Source organism: Anomaloglossus baeobatrachus, chromosome 3, assembly GCF_048569485.1.
Source record: "Anomaloglossus baeobatrachus isolate aAnoBae1 chromosome 3, aAnoBae1.hap1, whole genome shotgun sequence".
NCBI classification, from domain to species: Eukaryota; Metazoa; Chordata; class Amphibia; order Anura; family Aromobatidae; genus Anomaloglossus; species Anomaloglossus baeobatrachus.
In genome coordinates, this window is record NC_134355.1 from 313169320 (window position 1) to 313189835 (window position 20516).

Genomic DNA, 20516 nt, shown 5'->3' on the forward strand with positions numbered 1-20516 from the left:
CACTTTAGGACACTTGCCGCAGAGCTGGACTGGCCCGATAAGGTCCTTGTCCCTGTGTTCTGGGAGGGCCTGGCAGGGTTCGTCAAAGACGCACTGGCCACTAGAGTTGAGCGCGGTTCGTGGTTCGTGGTTCTCCAGTTCTAGGCTCGAGTGATTTTTGGGCTGTTCGAGATCGAACTAGAACTCGAGCTTTTTGCTAAAAGCTCGATAGTTCTAGATACGTTCGAGAACGGTTCTAGCAGCAAAAAGCAGGGCTTTTTACAGCTACAGTGAGCAGGAGCCATCGCTGGCAGCCTGCCACAAGCTGGTAACCAAGATAAACATCGGGTATCCAAGCAAAGCGCTTTGGTTAGTAACCCGATGTTTATCTTAGTTACGTGCAGGAAGCCCACACTTTCCCGCTCAGCTCGCTCCACCCCCTCCTGCCCGCGGCATGTACACATACATACACATACACAAACACACACACACACATCCACCCCCCTCCCCCCCCGCCCGCCCGCTCGCTTGCTCGCTCGCTCGGCTTACCTGCGGTGATGAAGTCCCGCCATCCCGACCTCAGCGCTGTCACTGTCCTCCATGGCCGCCGCTTGTCACATCACCTATCGCTTCCGACCCGAGACTGACACTGGCGGTGACGTCACGGACCTCTCGCGATACTTGATGTGAAGGCGCCGGTCATTGACCTCAGTGACAGGGGCTGTCAGTGTGCTGGAGATCAGCGCAGGTAATGTACCTCACTGACAGCAGCACTTGTCACCCCCCTGCAGTGACCTGGGCTGACCCATTGATGTTAGCTCAGGTCACTGCACTGCTCTCCCAGCCAATGGGGAACATCCTGCTCTTCATTGACTGGGACAGTGTGCATCGTCATGGCAACCCCTTGGATTACACCAGACCTGGATTTGTTTTTCAATCTAATAAATTGGTTAAAGAGGGAATGTTTTGGGGAGTGTTTTTTCAAATAAAAATGTGTTTGTCGTGTATTTTTTTTTTATTACTGACTGGGTTGGTGATGTCGGGTATCTGATAGACGCCTGACCTCACCAACCCCAGGGCTTGATGCCAGGTGACATTACACATCTGGTATTAACCCCAAATATTACCCCGTTTGCCACCGCACCAGGGCGCGGGATGAGCTGGGGCGAAGCACCAGGATTGGCGCATCTAATGGATGCGCCACTTCTGCGGCGGCTGCGGCCTGCTATTTTTAGGCTGGGGAGATTCCAATAACCATGGACCTCCCTAGTCTGAGAATATCAGGCCCCAGCTGTCTGCTTTACCTTGGCTGGTGATCCAATTTTGGGGGACCCCTACGTGTTTTTTTTTTTAATTTATTTATTTAATTTAAAATAACAGCGTGGGGTGCCCTCAGTTTTGGATTACCAGCCAAGGTGAGGTTGCCAGCTGTGGTCTGCAGGCTGCAGCCGTCTGCTTTACCCTAGCTGGCTACAAAACTAGGGGGAACCCTATGTCATTTTTTTTTCATTTTTTTGGCTAAATACAAAGCTAAGCACCCCTTAGTGCCACATGAAAGGTACCAAAGGGTGTTCCACTTTTTCTCCATTTTTTTCTCCACTTTCTCTCCACTTTTTCTCCACTTTTTCTCCATTTTTTTCTCCACTTATTCTCCACTTTTTCTCCTCTTATTCTCCACTTTTTCTCCACTTTTTCTCCACTTTTTCTCCTCTTATTCTCCACTTTTTCTCCACTTTTTCTCCATTTTTTTCTCCACTTTCTCCACTTTTTCTCCACTTTTTTCTCCACTTTTTCTCCTCTTATGCTCCACTTTTTCTCCTCTTAATCTCCACTTTTTCTCCACTTTTTCTCCACTTTTTTCTCCACTTTTTCTCCACTTTTTCTCCTCTTTTTCTCCACTTTTTCTCCACTTTTTCTCCACTTTTTCTCCACTTTTTCTCCACTTTTTCTCCACTTTTTCTCCACTTTTTCTCCACGTTTTCTCCACGTTTTCTCCACGTTTTCTCCACTTTTTTCTCCACTTTTTCTCCTCTTATGCTCCACTTTTTCTCCACTTTTTCTCCACTTTTTCTCCTCTTAATCTCCACTTTTTCTCCACTTTTTCTCCACTTTTTCTCCACTTTTTCTCCACTTTTTCTCCACTTTTTCTCCACTTTTTCTCCACTTTTTTCTCCACTTTTTCTCCACTTTTTCTCCTCTTATGCTCCACTTTTTCTCCACTTTTTCTCCACTTTTTCTCCACTTTTTCTCCTCTTATGCTCCACTTTTTCTCCACTTTTTCTCCACTTTTTCTCCTCTTATGCTCCACTTTTTCTCCACTTTTTCTCCTCTTATGCTCCACTTTTTCTCCACTTTTTCTCCACTTTTTCTCCACTTTTTCTCCTCTTATGCTCCACTTTTTCTCCACTTTTTCTCCACTTTTTCTCCTCTTATGCTCCACTTTTTCTCCACTTTTTCTCCACTTTTTTCTCCACTTTTTCTCCACTTTTTCTCCACTTTTTCTCCACTTTTTCTCCACTTTTTCTCCACTTTTTCTCCACTTTTTCTCCTCTTATGCTCCACTTTTTCTCCACTTTTTCTCCACTTTTTCTCCATTTTTTTCTCCACTTATTCTCCACTTTTTCTCCTCTTATTCTCCACTTTTTCTCCACTTTTTCTCCACTTTTTCTCCTCTTATTCTCCACTTTTTCTCCACTTTTTCTCCACTTTCTCCACTTTTTCTCCACTTTTTTCTCCACTTTTTCTCCTCTTATGCTCCACTTTTTCTCCACTTTTTCTCCACTTTTTCTCCACTTTTTCTCCTCTTAATCTCCACTTTTTCTCCTCTTATGCTCCACTTTTTCTCCACTTTTTCTCCACTTTTTCTCCACTTTTTCTCCACTTTTTCTCCACTTTTTCTCCACGTTTTCTCCACGTTTTCTCCACTTTTTTTCTCCACTTTTTCTCCTCTTATGCTCCACTTTTTCTCCACTTTTTCTCCACTTTTTCTCCTCTTAATCTCCACTTTTTCTCCACTTTTTCTCCACTTTTTTCTCCACTTTTTCTCCACTTTTTCTCCTCTTATGCTCCACTTTTTCTCCACTTTTTCTCCACTTTTTCTCCACTTTTTCTCCACGTTTTCTCCACGTTTTCTCCACTTTTTTCTCCACTTTTTCTCCTCTTATGCTCCACTTTTTCTCCACTTTTTCTCCACTTTTTCTCCTCTTAATCTCCACTTTTTCTCCACTTTTTCTCCACTTTTTCTCCACTTTTTCTCCACTTTTTCTCCACTTTTTTCTCCACTTTTTCTCCTCTTATGCTCCACTTTTTCTCCACTTTTTCTCCACTTTTTCTCCACTTTTTCTCCTCTTATGCTCCACTTTTTCTCCACTTTTTCTCCACTTTTGCTCCACTTTTTCTCCACTTTTTCTCCACTTTTTTCTCCACTTTTTCTCCTCTTATGCTCCACTTTTTCTCCACTTTTTCTCCACTTTTTCTCCACTTTTTCTCCACTTTTTCTCCACTTTTTCTCCACTTTTTCTCCACTTTTTCTCCACTTTTTCTCCTCTTATGCTCCACTTTTTCTCCACTTTTTCTCCTCTTATGCTCCACTTTTTCTCCACTTTTTCTCCACTTTTTCTCCTCTTATGCTCCACTTTTTCTCCACTTTTTCTCCACTTTTTTCTCCACTTTTTCTCCTCTTATGCTCCACTTTTTCTCCACTTTTTCTCCACTTTTTCTCCACTTTTTCTCCTCTTATGCTCCACTTTTTCTCCTCTTAATCTCCACTTTTTCTCCACTTTTTCTCCACTTTTTCTCCACTTTTTTCTCCACTTTTTCTCCTCTTATGCTCCACTTTTTCTCCACTTTTTCTCCACTTTTTCTCCACTTTTTCTCCACTTTTTCTCCTCTTAATCTCCACTTTTTCTCCACTTTTTCTCCACTTTTTCTCAACTTTTTCTCCTCTTATGCTCCACTTATTCTCCACTTTTTCTCCTCTTAATCTCCACTTTTTCTCCTCTTATGCTCCACTTTTTCTCCACTTTTTCTCCACTTTTTCTCCACTTTTTCTCCTCTTATGCTCCACTTTTTCTCCACTTTTTCTCCACTTTTTCTCCTCTTATGCTCCACTTTTTCTCCACTTTTTCTCCACTTTTTTCTCCACTTTTTCTCCTCTTATGCTCCACTTTTTCTTCACTTTTTCTTCACTTTTTCTTCACTTTTTCTTCACTTTTTCTTCACTTTTTCTCCACTTTTTCTCCACTTTTTCTCCACTTTTTCTCCACTTTTTCTCCACTTTTTCTCCACTTTTTCTCCACTTTTTCTCCACTTTTTCTCCACTTTTTCTCCACTTTTTCTCCACTTTTTCTCCACTTTTTCTCCACTTTTTCTCCACTTTTTCTCCACTTTTTCTCCACTTTTTCTCCACTTTTTCTCCACTTTTTCTCCACTTTTTCTCCACTTTTTTCTCCACTTTTTTCTCCACTTTTTTCTCCACTTTTTCTCTACTTTTTCTATGGTCGGTCTACCCATTAGCTCTGCCATGCATAGTGTAGCTCTACACCTACTGCACATGTTACTTTATGATTGACATCTCTTTCGTACCAGAGCTGTCTAAGTCTACTCTGACCCCATATTTGTCATTACTATATTGTCCTTGTACTGTATTATGACATTTGTATCATGTGTTTCATTTCTTGCTGTGTTGCAATTTTTTTGCTGCATCCCAATTGTACCTCTACATTGTTCGAGTTTATGTTATTGTTCTCTCACTCTTATGTGATACTGATTATTGTCATTTTTCATGATTACATGCAGATAAGTCCAATCTGACGAAGGCTCAGGCCGAAACGTCATTTGTAACTTGTTTTGGACAAAAACATATATGCTTATGAAAAAAAAAATTTTCTTTATACGGACCAATAAAGAGTGATTTTGCATTACTATCCGTTGTGACTTACTGACTTAGTCTGGGAGATATAGAGTGCCGAGGTTACTCACTAATTTTATCTATTATTACCTCTGAGCACCTATATACCAGTGAGCAGAGCTTCCTCTACAGTAGTTCTCCTGATTAGGCATGCCCTTACCTCATGAGCAGGGCATTGCAGCTTTGGTAGCAACCATTACGACATGGACTCTGCTGCTGTGGACCCGGGGAGAGTGAGTGCAGATTCATTGCACCCACACTCCTCACATGAAGGGTCCGTACTCCTAGAAAATGGGGGATACGTTCCCTGAGTGTCTCCCCCCCATATTCTAGACGGTCCAGAGTCGTCGTGGGACCCCTTTATTTTTTTTCTTACAATAAATTGGTGAAAGAGGAAATGTTTTGGGGACTGTTTTTTCAAATAAATTTCTTTTGTCGATTTTTTGTTTTTGTTAGTACTGACAGTTTATGATGTTGGGTATCTAATAGACGCCATGACATCACAAACTGCTGGGCTTGATCTCAGGTGACTTTACAGCTAGTATCAACCCGATTTATTACCCCGTTTGCCACTGCACCAGGGCACGGGATGAGCTGGGGTGAAGCGCCAGGATTGGCGCATCTAGTGGATGCGCCACGTCTGGGGTGCCTGCGGCCTGCTATTTTTAGGCTGTGAAGGCCCAATAACTATGGACCTTCCCACCCTGAGAATACCAGACCACAGCTGTCCGCTTTACCTTGGCTGGTGATCCAATTTGGGGGGTCCCCTACTTTTATTGTGTAATTATTAATATTTATAAAATAATTATAAAAAAGAGCCTGAGGGGACCTCCACATTGGATCCCCAACCACGGTAAAGCTGCCAGCTGTGGTTTTCAGGCTACAGCCGTCTGCTTTACCCTAGCTGGCTATCAAAAATGGGGGGACCCAACGTAATTTTTTTTTTTTAACTATTTTTTAAATAGAAAAAATTAATGGGCTTCCCTGTATTTTGATTGCTAACCAAGGTAACGGCAGGCAGATGGGGGTGGCAACCCATAGCTGTCTGCTTTATCTGCGCTGAGAATCAAAAATACCGCGGAGCGCTACGTCATTTTTTTAAAGATTTATTTTTACAGCACTGTGATGTCCAGCAATCAAAATACAGGGAAGCCCATTTTATTTTTAGTTATTTAAATAAATAATTAAAAAAAATATATGTTAGCTCCCACTGCATTTTTTGTATTGCTAGCTAAGGGTAATCCAAGCAGCTACTGGCTGCTAACCCCCACTGCTTGGTGTTACCTTCACTGGCAATGGAAAATCCAGGGAAGCATTTTTTTTTTTTTTTGCCGAAAAGCTACAAAAAAAGGACGTGAGCTTCGCCATATTTTTGTATGCTAGCCAGGTATAGCAGGCAGGTGCTGGAAGAGTTGGATACAGCGCCAGAAGATGGCGCTTCTATGAAAATGCCATTTTCTGAGGTGGCTGCAGACTGCAATTCGCAGCAGTGGGGCCCAGAAAGCTCAGGCCAACCGGTGGTGCGGATTCCAATCCCAGCTGCCTAGTTGTACCTGGCTGGACACAAAAATGGGGCAAAGCCTACGTCATTTGTTTTCTAATTATTTCATGAAATTCATGAAATAATAAAAAAAGGGCTTCCCTTTATTTTTGGTTCCCAGCCGGGTACAAATAGGCAACTGGGGGTTGGGGGCAGCCGTACCTGCCTGCTGTACCTGGCTAGCATACAAAAATATGGCGAAGCCACATAATTTTTTCAGGGGGCAAAAAACTTCTGCATAAAGTCCTGGATGGAGTATGCTGAGCCTTGTAGTTCTGCAGCTGCTGTCTCTCTGTATGGAGAAGAGCAGACAGCAGCTGCAGAACTACAAGGCTCAGCATACTCCATCCAGGACTGTATGCAGAAGTTTTTTGCCCACCAAAAAAATGACGTGGGCTTCGCCATATTTTTGTATGCTAGCCAGGTACAGCTGGCAGCCACGGGCTGCCTCCAACCCCCAGTTGCCTATTTGTACCCGGCTGGGAACCAAAAATATAGGGAAGCCCGTTTTTTTTAATTATTTCACTTATTTCATGAAATAATTAAAAAACAAATGACGTGGGCTTCGCCCTATTTTTGTGTCCAGCCGGGTACAACTAGGCAGCTGGGGATTGGAATCCGCAGCACAGGTTAGCCCGAGGTTTGTGGGCACCTCTGCTGCGGATTTCAGTCCGCAGCCGTCCCAGAAAATGGCGCTCTCATAGAAGCGCCATCATCTGGCGCTGTATCCAACTCTTCCAACAGCCCTGGAGCCGGGTGGCTTGTTGGGTAATCATGAGTTAATACTGGCTTTGTTTTACCAGCCAGTATTAAGCCAGAGATTCTTAATGTCAGGCACGTTTGACCCGGCCATTAAGAATCTCCAATAAAGGGTTAAAAAAAGACACCACACAGAGAAAAAATACTTTAATAGAAATAAATACACAGACACATTAGAGACTCCATCTTTATTACCCCTGTCAGCCCTCCACGATCCTGCTCTTCTGTCTTCTTTCTTTCTAGTGTAGTAGTAGTGACGATTGTAGTGAGGGGCATCACTTGGGGCTGGGGAACCTCCATCCTAACTACAATGCTCACTACAATCGGGAAGCAGCGTGCAGCCTTCACTCCGTGAGTGATCACTGCTGGCTGCTAGCGGTAACGCTGACAGACGCGTTACCATAGCAACGGTGCTCCCGGAGCCGCGGTTAGCGGTGACGTCACCGCTAACTGCGTTGCTATGGCAACGGTGATCTCCGTTAATGACCGGCTGTGTCAGCCGGTCCCTAACGGAACGGGGAGTCGACCGTGTGCTAGAGCATGTCGCCGGTACACGGCGATACACATATGTGCACCGTGTACCGGAGAGATGCACTCGCAGGTCCTACATGACGTGTCATAGTCATGTGACCAGTCTGTAGCCAATGAGATAATAGCCACGTGACTGGTCACATGGCTATTTTGACGTCACGATAGGTCCTGCTTCTCTGCTGGCAGTGCAGGTCACCGGGAGGATTCAGCGATCATCGGATGGAATAGCGGCAGGAGACAGAGTGCAGAAGGGATCGCGAGGACCGGTAAGTGTTATGGCAATGTTTATTAACTGTTTGTGTACATTTATAATGCATTTTTATGTGTTTGTGATTGCCTCCCATTATAGCCTATACGTTCGAGTTCGGTTCGTCGAACGTTCGACGAACCGAACTCGAACGGGACCCCCTTTCGGCGAACCGGCCTCGAGCCGAACCGGGACCGGTTCGCTCATCTCTACTGGCCACGCGTGAGGTGCCTGCTACTTTAGAGTCCTTGATTGTGGTTGCCTCTCGCATAGACATCCGCCAGGCGGAGCGGAGGCTCGAGGTCTCTTCAGCACCCACGTCCTCACGGCCTAAAAAGCGTCTGGCTCCCATCTTCCACCAGACAGGTCTCCCAGCCAGCTCTGTAGGCGACTCCGTGGAGTCAATGGAGGTGTCCAAAGCGGTCTCCTCTACCCCAGGTTCTCGGTCTGGTGTCATCTGCTTTTCCTGTGGGCAGAGGGGACACATAGCTACCCGATGTCCCAAACCGTCGGGAAAAGACAGCGTCTAGTTTCCATCAGAGGGGGGTTACTAGACGCTGCTTCTCCCTCTAGATTGACTATCAGCGCCCAGTTGCAGTTTGGCACTACTCTCTTCTCTGCTCTGGCCTGCCTGGACTCAGGCGCTGATGGCAATTTCATTTCGACCTCCCTGGCAACCCGATACTCAGTTCCCCTGGTTCTCTTACCCAAGCCACTCAGGGTTCGGGTAGTCAACGGGTCCCTACTAGTCGATCCCATCACCCAGATCACCATCCCTCTCAGGATGGAAGTACCACCAGGACACCATGAGCAGGTGTCCTTCCTGGTGCTTCCAGGGGGGACGGATGAGATCCTACTGGGCCTCCCCTGGTTGAGACAGCATGCTCCTATACTCAACTGGGCAACAGGGGAGATCTCATCATGGGCAGGATCCTGTAGGGAGCACCTCGTGACTACCGAACCACCCGCTACCATTAGGTCGGTTGGGTCCTCAGGGAATACAGGGGAGCCAGGTTTACCGACACCTTATGAGGCCTACAGGGACGTCTTCTCCAAGAGGGCCGCAGATACCCTTCCTCCCCACCGGCCATACGATTGCCGAATAGACCTGAAGCCAGGCTCCGAGCCCCCTAGGGGCAGAGTGTATCCCCTCTCTGCTCCAGAGACGGAGGCTATGTCCAAATATATTCAGGACAGCCTGGCAAAAGGGTTCATTCGCAAGTCTATTTCACCGGCCGGTGCGGGGTTCTTCTTCGTGCAAAAGAAGGAAGGGGATCTACGCCCCTGTATCAATTACAGGGGATTAAATGCAATCACGATCAAAAACAAATACCCTTTGCCCCTCATTACGGAGTTATTTGATCGATTCCGCGGGGCAAAGATCTTCACGAAGCTGGATCTACGCGGGGCGTATAATCTAGTGCGAGTCCGAGAGGGCGATGAGTGGAAGACCGCCTTCAACACCAGGGACGGTCACTACGAGTATCTCGTAATGCCCTTCGGACTCTGCAATGCCCCCGCCGTATTCCAAGACTTTGTGAATGATGTTTTCCGGGATTTGTATCTTTCCGTGGTTGCATACCTGGATTATATCCTTATCTTCTCCCCCGATCTTGCCACCCATCGGAGGGATGTCATCCGAGTACTTAAGAGGCTCCGCACTCATTCGTTATATGCTAAGCTAGAAAAGTGCGTTTTTGAACGTGAATCCTTGCCGTTCCTGGGGTATATCGTGTCCAGTCAGGGGTTAGCAATGGATCCGGGGAAGTTGGAGACAGTGATGAAATGGCCTGAGCCCCGCTCGCTGAAAGCGATCCAGCGATTCTTGGGGTTTATCAATTATTATCGCCAGTTCATTCCCAACTTCTCGACGGTGGCAGCACCCATCATTGCCCTTACCCGCAAGGGCGCTAATCCCAAAGCATGGACACGGGAAACGGTAGAGGCATTTCACACTCTCAAAACTTACTTCTCCAGAGCTCCCATCCTTCATCGTCCAGACATCTCCAAACCCTTTCTACTAGAGGTAGACGCCTCTTCGGTCGGTGCTGGTGCAGTCCTGTACCAGAAAGACTAACGAGGAAGGAAGCATCCTTGTTTCTTTTTCTCCAAGACCTTTTCTCCGGCCGAGAGGAACTACTCCATAGGGGATAGGGAGTTACTGGCGATGAAACTAGCATTCCAGGAATGGCGGCATCTCCTGGAGGGTGCGAAGCATCCATTTGAAGTATTTTCCGACCATAAAAGTCTCACATACCTCCAGACAGCACAACGCCTGAACCCAAGGCAGGCCCGTTGGTCCTTGTTCTTCTCCCGGTTCCGCTTTATTATCCGCCACCTGGCCGGTGAGAAGAACGTATGGGCCGATGCCTTGTCACGTTGTATGGTTGTGTTGGAGGAGGACGAGGAGGAGCCTCGTCTTATACTACCCCCGGACAGCTTGAGGATGGTCACTCCCACTTCTTTGGACCAGGTGCCACCTGGCAAGACCCTCGTTCCCCCTGAACTACGGAATGAGGTGCTATCGTGGGCCCATGCCTCCAAGGTCGGGGGTCACTTTGGGGTCAAAAGGACCAGAGACCTTGTGACTAGGCACTATTGGTGGCCGAGACTACCCCAGGACATACAGGAGTATGTGGGAGCCTGTATGTCGTGTGCACGGAATAAGCCGTCCCGGCAGAGACCGGCAGGTCTTCTTCACCCACTGCCAGTGCCGGATCGTCCCTGGGAAGTGGTGGGAATGGACTTCCTGGGAGATCTGCCCAAGTCAGCAGGTCACAAGGTCGTATGGGTCATCACGGATCACTTCTCTAAAATGGTCCACTTGGTGCCTCTCCCACGACTCCCGACGTCACGTGCTCTCGCCACCTTATTCATTAGGCATGTATTTAGGCTGCATGGCATGCCTGACAAGGTGGTGAGCGACCGGGGTCCCCAGTTCGCGTCTCGCTTCTGGAGAGAGCTCTGTAAGCTCCTGCAGATAGAGCTGAACATCTCCTCCGCATACCATCCCGAAACTAATGGACTGGTAGAGAGGACCAATCAGACCTTGCTAACTTACCTCCGCCATTTTATCTCCGCACACCACGACAACTGGGCTAACCTCCTTCCTTGGGCCGAATTTGCCATTAATAATTCGGTCCATGAATCCTCTGGTCAGACTCCGTTCCTGCTCAATAACGGACAACATCCCAGAATCCCGGTTCCGATGCCCATTACGTCACCCGATCCTAGAGTGGAGGATTGGGCGACCGAGGCCCGGGAGATCTGGGATAACACCCAAGAGGCCCTTAAGAGGGCTAAAGACCGGATGGTGACAACGGCTGATGAGCGCCGCCGCCCTGCACCATCCTTCGCCCCTGGTGACCTAGTGTGGCTGTCCTCTAAGAATGTTAACCTACGGGTACAGGCAGCCAAGTTCGCCCCTAGGTATCTGGGTCCGTTTAAAGTGCTAGAGCAGGTGAACCCGGTGGCATACCGACTCCAGCTCCCTCCACGCTGGGCTATAGCCAACACCTTTCATGTGTCCCTCCTGAAACCCGTACGACTTAATAAGTTCTCGGGGTCCCTGACGCCTCAAACTGACTCCCCGCCCGACGACTCTGAGGTGGCGAAGCTTGTGGAGACAAAAGTTATACGGGGCAGGAGGTACTACCTCGTGGAGTGGGTCGGCCGTGGTCCGGAGCATAGATCCTGGGAATTGGAGGATCATATCCACGCCCCGGGTTTGATAGCGGCCTTCGAGCACGGGCGGGGGGGGCCATGTTACACCTCGTGGCTCTCCTGTGGCAAGGAATGAGACAGTCTCCTTGCCTGCCAAGAGCGCTCCTCCTCAGCAGCGCCGAAGGTCTGCCAGACTGCAGGAGAAACCTCCTCCGAGAGGCAGCACAAGGGAGACACCTAGTGGTACTCCTGTTGCAAGAAATGAGGCGGTCTCCCATTCCTTGCCTGCCGCAGCTCCTCCTGCTCAGCAGCCTCGAAGGTCTGTGAGGTTGCGCAATGTGCAGAGATTTGCTGCTCAGGGAAGCAGTGAGACTCCCGTTATCTCTACACATTGTGAGACCGAGGATCCCGCCTCTATTTCCCAGAGGCAGGAGGGTGAGCATGTGCTATGCTTGGTGGATCCTGATTCGCCCACTGACGTCACACGGCTTGATGACAAGGCTGGTGACGTGGTGAATCCTGACTGGCCAGGCTGGGATGTCGTGGATCCTGATTGGGTCAAGTCCGTCATCTCCGCCTCGCGCCCGCCCTTGGCTGGAGCTACACCTCCTTAAAAGCTCCTCCTGCCATCATGGCGGCGCGCGACCGTCCTTCTATGTTTGGATGTCTGGCAGCGTGCTGCCACGCCACTGCTCAGGCATTATCTTCTTCTGTGGGCTTGGCCCTTGCTGCTTAGGCAGCACCTCGTTTGCAGGCCGTGTCCCTGCCTTGCTGCTCCGGCAGTAGCTCCTTCTACAGGCCGTGTTCCTGTCCCAGGTGAGCTCCTCGAGTCTCCACTGGACTCACATGGTTATTGAAAGCACACGTGCGTGGGCACCTCTTTGCTACCCTCGTGCCATATTCTCGTGACTTCCACTGGCACACGTACGTGGGCACCTCTGTGCTTCCCCGTGCAACAGGTACACCGAGCCGTGTGATCCCTGCCATACAACCCACACGGGTTAGGGCAGACCGGTGTACATAGATCGTCTGTGACATTCCAGACGATCGCTAGCAGCAACCCGCTCACTCTTCACCCACCATAGCAGCGGTCCCTTACACCGCACAGTGGACCTTGACCGGCGGAAGCTGTCCATTCCCCATCTTGGCACGCTTCCCCGGGTCCCCCTCGTAACAGGGGTGTATTGTGTGTTTGTGTAGGAGGTGATGGGGGGGTGCATTGTGTGTGTGTAGGGGGTGATGGAGGGGTGCATTGTGTGTGTGTGTGTGTGTGTGTGTGTGTAGGGGTGATGGGGGGTGCATTGTGTGTGTGTGTGTGTGTGTGTGTGTGGAGTAATGGGGGAGCATTGTATTATGTGTGTATGGGGTGATGGGGGGATGTATTGTATGTGTGTGTGGGGAGGGTAATGGAGCGTGCATTGTATTGTGTGTGTGTGTATGTGGGAGGGTAATGGGGGTGCATTGTAGTGTGTGTGTGTGTGTGTGTGTGTGTAAGGAGTTATGGGGGGTGCATTGTATTGTGTGTGTGTGTGTGTGTGTGTGTAGGGGGTGATGGGGGCGTGCATTGTGTGTGTGTAGGGGGGATGGGGGGCGTGCATTGTGTGTGTGTGTGTGTGTAGGTGATGGGGGTGCATTGTATTGTGTGTATTGTGTGTGTTTGTGTGTAGGGGTGATGGGGGGTGCAGTGTGTGTGTGTGTGTGTAGGAGGTGATGGGGGGGTGCAGTGTGTGTGTGTGTGTGTGTGTAGGAGGTGATGGGGGGTGCAGTGTGTGTGTGTGTGTGTGTGTAGGAGGTGATGGGGGGGTGCATTGTGTGTGTGATGGGGGTGCATTGTGTGTGTGTGTAGGTGGTGATGGGGGCTGCATTGTGTGTGTGTGTGTGTGTGTGTGTGTGTGTGTGTGTGTGTGTGTGTAGGAGGTGATGGGGGGTGCATTGTGTGTACGTGTGTGGGAGGTGATGGGGGGTGCATTGTATTGTGTGCGTGTGTGTGTTTGGAGGGGTGATGGGGGGGTGCATTGTATTGTGTGCGTGGGGAGATGGTAATGGGGGGTGCATGGTATTTGTGTGTGTGTGTGTGTGTATGTAGTGGGTGATGGGGGGATGTATTGTATTGTGTGTGTTTGTGGGAGGGAGGGGTAAAGGAACGTGCATTGTATTGTGGGTGTGTGTGTGTGTGTGAGGGTAATGGGGGTGCATTATAGTGTGTGTGTGTGTGTGTGTGTGTGTGTGGAGAGGGACGCAGAGTCATTAATCGAGCTATAATTACAGTTAATTCTCTTAAAATTTTCATTTCATTCACCTTTTCCGTTCTAATATTTTACAACCTGAACGACCATGGCTTGCCACCCACTAGTTTTGATCTTGGATACGCCCATGCTCAGCATAGAGGTAATATTAGTGTACATTATTATTATCACTCTTCTTCAGGCAGCTGCAATATGATAAGCATTGTAGAAGCATGAGTCAAGGTACTTCCCAACTTCATCAAATTCTCACAGTGAACTTTATGCATACCAGAGGGCTGCAGCTTACTATTAATTGTTGACAGCTTAGATGGTATTCTTTTGGTTGAATTCACAGATTGAAAGGATTACCTTATATATAGTGTATATACAGTGCCTTAAAAAGTATTCATACTCTATGAATGTTTGCACATTTTTTCACATTACATCCACAAACTTGAATGCATTTTATGAGAATTTTATGTGATATCACCTTCACCCCTGGCCACTAAAACACCCTAATGACCGGGCCATTTTTTGCAATTCTGACCAGTGTCACCTTGACAGGTAATAACTCTGGAACGCTTCAACGGATCCCGGCAATTCTGACATTGTTTTTTCGTGACATATTGTACTTCAGGATAGTGGTAAATTTAGGCCGATATTTTTTGCGTTTATTTGTGAAAAATTCAGAAATTTGGCGAAAATTTTGAAAATTTAGCAATTTTTAAAATTTGAAATTTTATGCCTATAAATCTGAGAGATATATCACACAAAATAGTTGCTAAATAAAATTTCCCACTTGTCTACTTTACACCAGCGCAATTTTCGAAACAATTTTTGTTTTTGTTAGGAAGTTAGAAGGGGTCAAGGTTCATAAGCAATTTCCCATTTTTCCAACAAAATTTACAAAACCATTTTTTTAGGGACCACATCACATTTGAAGTGACTTTGAGAAGCCTAAGAGACAGGAAATACCCAAAAGTCCATTCTAAAAACTGCACCCCTCACACTGCTCAAAACAACATCCAAGAAGTTTATTAACCCTTTAGGTGCTTCACAGGAACCAAAGCCATGTGGAAGGAAAAAATGAAAATTTTACTTTTTTACAGAAAAATGTTACTTTAGCCATAAAACTTTAATTTTCACAAGGGAGAAAAGAGAAAGTGCACCATAAAATTTATTGTGCAATTTCTCCTGAGTACGCCGATACCTCATATGTGGTAAAAATAAATTGTTTGGGTGCACGGCAGAGCTCGGAAGTTAAGGAGCACGATACGAATTTTTGAACACAAAATTAGCTGGACTCATTAGCGGACGCCATGTCGGGTTTGGCGCCCCTTGAGGTGCCTAAACAATAGAGCTCCCCCACAAGTGACCCCATTTTGGAAACTAGACCCCTCAAGGAATTTATCTAGATATTAGTTGAGCACTTTGAACCCCTGGGGGCTTCACAGAACTTTATAATGTTGAGACGCAAAAAGAAAAAAAAAAATTAACACAAAACTGTTGCTTCAACCAGGTAGCTTTTTTTCACAAGGGTATCAGGAAAAAAATGCACCATAAAATTTATTGTGAATTTTTTCCTGAGTACGACAATACTTTATATGTGGTAAAAATTAATTGTTTGGGCGCACAGCAGAGCTCGGAAGGTAAGGAGCGCCATTCGAATTTTTGAACGCAAAATTAGCTGGACTTATTAGCGGACGCCATGTCGGGTTTGGAGACCCCTTGAGGTGTTTCAACAATGGAGCTCCCACACAAGTGACCCCATTTTGGAAATTAGACCCCTCAATAAATGTATCAAGATGTTTGTTGAGCACTTTGAACCCCCGGGGGCTAAACAGAAGTTGATAACATTGAGTCATGAAAATATATATCTTTTTTTTACCACAAAACTGTTACTTGAACCAGGTAGCTTTTTTTTTCACAAGGGTATCAGGAAAAATTGCACCATAAAACGTATTGCGCAATTTCTCATGAGTACGCAGATATCTCATATGTGGTGGAAAGTAATTGTTTGGGCGCATGGCAGGGCTCAGAAGAGAAGGAGCACCTTTTGTCAGCAAAATTGGTTGGCATCATTAGCGGACGTTATGTTGCATTTGGAGATCCCCTGAGGTGCCTAAACAATGGAGCTCCCCCACAAGTGACCCCATTTTGGATACTAGACCCCTCAAGGAATTTATCTAGATGTTTGGTGAGCCCCTTGAGCCCCCAGGGGCTCCACAGAAGTTCATAATGTTGAGCCATGAATAAATTTATTTTTTTTACCCCAAAACTGTTACTTGAACCAGGTAGTTTTTTATCACAAGGGTATCAGGAAAAAATGCACCATAAAACGAATTGTGCAATTTCTCCTGAGTACGCAGATACCTCATATGTGGTGGAAAGTAATTGTTTGGGCGCATGGCGGGGCTCAGATGGGAAGGAGCACCATTTGACAGCAAAATTGGTTGGAATCATTAGCGGACGCCATGTCGCGTTTGGAGACCCCCTATGATGCCTAAACAGTAGAGCTCCTCCACAAGTGACCCATTTTGGAACTAGACCCCTCAAAGAATTTATCTAGAAGTTTGGTGAGCCCCTTGCACCCCCAGGGGATTCACAGAAGTTGATAACTTTGAGCCGTGAAAATTATTATTTTTTTTTTTACCACAAAATTTTTGCCTCAACCAGGTAGCTTTTTTTTTACAAGGGTATCAGGAAAAAATGCACCATAAAATTTATTGTGCAATTTCTCCTGAGTACGCAGATACCCCATATGTGGTGGAAAGTAATTGTTTGGGCGAATGGCGGGGCTCAGAAGGGAAGGAGCGCCATTTGACTTTTCAAATGCAGACGCCGTGCAATTATGTGCATCACTGATCGGCTGATGCAGGACGCACGGACTGATGAGATACAAAAAGCGACAGGGATATGGGAAAAAAAGTCACGCCGAAAATTGAGCAGAGACGTCGATCCGTTATGTGCATCCCTGATCAGTGCTCGGCTGCTGCAGGACGCACACATGGATGAGATGCAATAAAACGACGCAAGATACGGACAAAAAAAAAAGTCCCACCAAAAAGTGACCAGGGATGCAGATATGTTACCTGCATCACTGATCAGCGCTCAGTGGGACACACGGACGGATGAGGTGTGAAAATGGACAGGGGATACAAAAAAAAATTATACTCACAGTACCCAGAAGATTTGCATGACGATCACTGACCAGAAGAACTGCAGGAGGAATAGAAGGCAGAAAGTGGACAGCTTATTAAAGGAGCAGCAGGCAGGAAGTTGGACAGCTCATCAGAAGACCCAGGAAGGACCCAGCATTGGAGGCAGATGTGATCGGGCCAGTGAAGACCTAAGACGACCTGGTGGAGGCAGGTAGGGAACATCGGAGAGGGAGAGCAGAGGGGGAGGGGGAGACAGGAGAAGCAGAAGCAGAAGCATAGGAGCAGAATTGAGATCGCGTGGGGGCAGATCGCAGTGGGGGGAGCAGATTGCAGCGGGGGGGCACATCGCAGCGGGGGGCACATCACAGCGGGGGTGGGCACATCAGCACTGGCAGGGGCCATCACGGGAGCGCGCAGGGGCAGCGCGCAATACCTACAGGAGGAGCAGGAGCGGCAAACAGAAAGCGGCGGCGGTGGCGGCGGCGGTGGCGTGGTACCATAAGTACCAGCCAGTGCACGCTGCAGACATGTTAGGGGAGGGCTCTCCAGACCTACACAGGCCTGGGGAGGGCGGTCACCTCCAGATCAGACAGGCCCACTGCACGCTGATTGGAGCGATTGCGCCTCATAGCACGATCGCTCCAATCAGTGCTGCAGGGGCTGGGGGGCACCATGTTTGATCTCCTGCTTTGATCTGCTGCAGCTGCTGTGGCACCTCATAGCAGGATCTCACAGTATTGCACTGGTTCAGGCATTGTTTTAGCCCAAATCAGTGCGAACGATGTGGTTGGCGGTTCAGATTTGAACAGTCAATCACAACGATCGTCGATGGGGGTTGGTGATGCCACCCCCCCTGGGGTCAAGCAAAGGTCCCCTGCTGTAAGAAACAGCAGGGGACATCATTTGAAAGCCGTTGCTATAGCCACGGCAATCAAATGAACTTTAGGCAGTAAAGTTATGTCCCTGGTCGTTAAGTCACGTTAAAATAGGATGTAACGTTACTGCCCGCGGTCTTGAAGGGGATATACAGTGAATTGTGAAAGTAATCACTCCTTTGGCATTTTTGTATTTTATTACCTCACAACTAGAGTTGAGCGCGGTTCGCGGTTCGAGGTTCTCCAGTTCGCGGCTCGAGTGATTTTGGGGGCTGTTCTAGATCGAACTAGAACTCGAGCTTTTTGCTAAAGCTCGATAGTTCTAGATACGTTCGAGAACGGTTCTAGCAGCAAAAAGTAGGGCTTTTTACAGCTACAGTGTGCAGGAGCCATCGCTGGCAGCCTGCCAGAAGCTGGTAACCAAGATAAACATCGGGTATCCAAGCAAAGCGCTTTGGTTAGTAACCCGATGTTTATCCTAGTTACGTGCAGGAAGCCCACACTTCCCCGCTCAGCTCACTCCGCCCCCTTCTGCACGCGGCATGTACACACACACACACACACACTCTCACACTCACCTGTCCCCAGCCAAGCAGTCCACGACACTGATGTCCTCAGCGCCACCCACTTCGCACTCCGCCGCCAGCACACATGGCTCCGCCCACCTGCACTCTGCACACATGGTCCCGCTCGGCTTACCTGCGGTGATGAAGTCCCGACCTCAGCGCTGTCACTGTCCTCCATGGCCGCCGCATGTCACATCACCTTCTCTCGCTTCCGACCTGAGACTGACTAGCGGTGACATCATGGGCCACTCGCGATACTTGGCTGTGAAGGCAGCGGTCATTGAACTCAGTGACAGGTGCTGTCAGCAGTGCAGGAGATCAGCGCAGGTAATGTACCTCGCTGACAGCAGCACCTGTCATCCCCTGCAGTGACCTGGGCTGACCCATTGATGTTAGCTCAGGTCACTGCACTGCTCTCCCAGCCAATGGGGAACATCCTGCTCTTCATTTACTGGGACAGTGTGGATCGTCATGGCAACCCCTTAGATTACACCAGACCTGGATTTGTTTTTCTTTCTAATAAATTGGTTAAAGAGGGAGTGTATTGGGGAGTGTTTTTTCAAATAAAAATGTGTTTGTCGTCTATTTTTTTTTATTCCTGACTGGGTTGGTGATGTCGGGTATCTGATAGACCCCTGACCTCACCAACCCCAGGGCTTGATGCCAGGTGACGTTACACATCTGGTATTAACCCCATATATTACCCCGTTTGCCACTGCACCAGGGCATGGGATGAGCTGGGGCGAAGCACCAGGATTGGCACATCTAATGGATGCGCCACTTCTGGGGCGGCTGCGGCCTGCTATTTTTAGGCTGGGGAGAGTCCAATAACCATGGACCTCCCTAGTCTGAGAATATCAGACCCCAGCTGTCTGCTTTACCTTGGCTGGTGATCCAATTTTAGGGGGACCCCTACGTGGTTTTTTTTTAATTATTTATTTAATTTAAAATAACAGCGTGGGGTACCCTCAGTTTTGGATTACCAGCCAAGGTGAAGCTGCCAGCTGTGGTCTGCAGTATGCAGCCGTCTGCTTTACCCTAGCTGGCTACAAAAATAGGGGGAACCCTACATCATTTTTTTTTTCATTTTTTTGGCTAAATACAAAGCTAAGCACCCCTTAGTGCCACATGAAAGGCACCAAAGGGTGCAAAATTACAAAATGCAGGAGAGTGGGACATTATGTGTCTTTCTGCCATTATAATGACAGAAAAGACTGATATGAAGTGCACAAGCACAAGCAAATCACCAGAGCGCTCTACGCTGTGAAGAGCAGTAGAAAATGGCACTGGAGTGAACATGTGACCGCCTCATGTAGGATGAAGCTATGGATCCTGGGTAAATTTATGTATTTTCCCGCCTTCAGTTTTTTTGCAGTACACAAAATAAACGGAAGGCACACGTATGACAAACAGATGACATACGGACCGTCTACGGAACGGAAACAGATGCCACACGGATGCACCCGTGAAAAAAAACGGACTGTTTTTTGCAGACCGCAAAAATGGATCGGTCGTGTTAATGTAGCCTTATTCTGATCTGCCATTTATAAACAGCAGGCAGAAATAAATGAATAATGCCCCCCAGCGTCAGAAAATCTCCGGGGTTTCAGGGCTAGCTGAGACCCTGGAGATCATGATTCAGGACGGTTTCTCCGGTCCCCGCTCACGTGATCACAGGTATACACCGTACACCGATGATCACGTTACAGTAAATGACAGCGCCGGTAAAAAATTATTTATCTCCCATCTGGCATGAACAAACATGATAAATCTCCTCCCCGGTCCCCTCCGGTCCCCCGGTGTCACGAAAGTGCCCCCCCTGATGCCCTCCCAGAAATCCAAGATGGCCGCACGCACAGCAGCGCGCCGGCCGCATTCACCCTACTCCTCTGATTTCTGACGCATGTGCCATGACACATGCAACAGAAAACTCCTCCCCAGGCCCTGCCAGGTCACCCCCTATAACCCCACCGGTGTTCCCCAGTGTCCCACGGTACCTGTGCATCCCCCCACGGCCCTCTCCTTCACAATAGACGCTGCCGCATGCACAGAGCGGCTGTC